We start from the raw sequence: 381 nt of genomic DNA, 5'->3' as shown, positions 1-381 counted from the left end.
CCTGCATGGACAACAAAGATGCCAATATAATCCGATTTCCAGGGAACGTAAAGCCACTAAAGGCAGCCTGTGGTCTTGTAAAGTTTGGGGAAGGATGATTCAAACTAAACACTACTGGGCAGTAGCACCGATGGACTAGGTCATACAGATCGCTCACTGTCCCACAATAAGGTGAAGAAGGACAGCAGTGATACTGTTTCGCCCCTCGCCACCTAGGGTTGCCACCTCACCTCCCCGACCCTCTCGATCCTGCCCAGAAGGGTTGACACCTTTTCTGGAAAAAAAACGCTTCCTATATATTAATTTTATTCCTATTTATAACATGGGATCACTGACCTTCACCCTGTATATTTATCTTCATTCCCCTATTAGATAGACATT

This window comes from Xenopus laevis, chromosome 6L, assembly GCF_017654675.1.
Source record: "Xenopus laevis strain J_2021 chromosome 6L, Xenopus_laevis_v10.1, whole genome shotgun sequence".
NCBI classification, from domain to species: domain Eukaryota; kingdom Metazoa; phylum Chordata; class Amphibia; order Anura; family Pipidae; genus Xenopus; species Xenopus laevis.
This window is presented reverse-complemented; position numbering follows the sequence as displayed.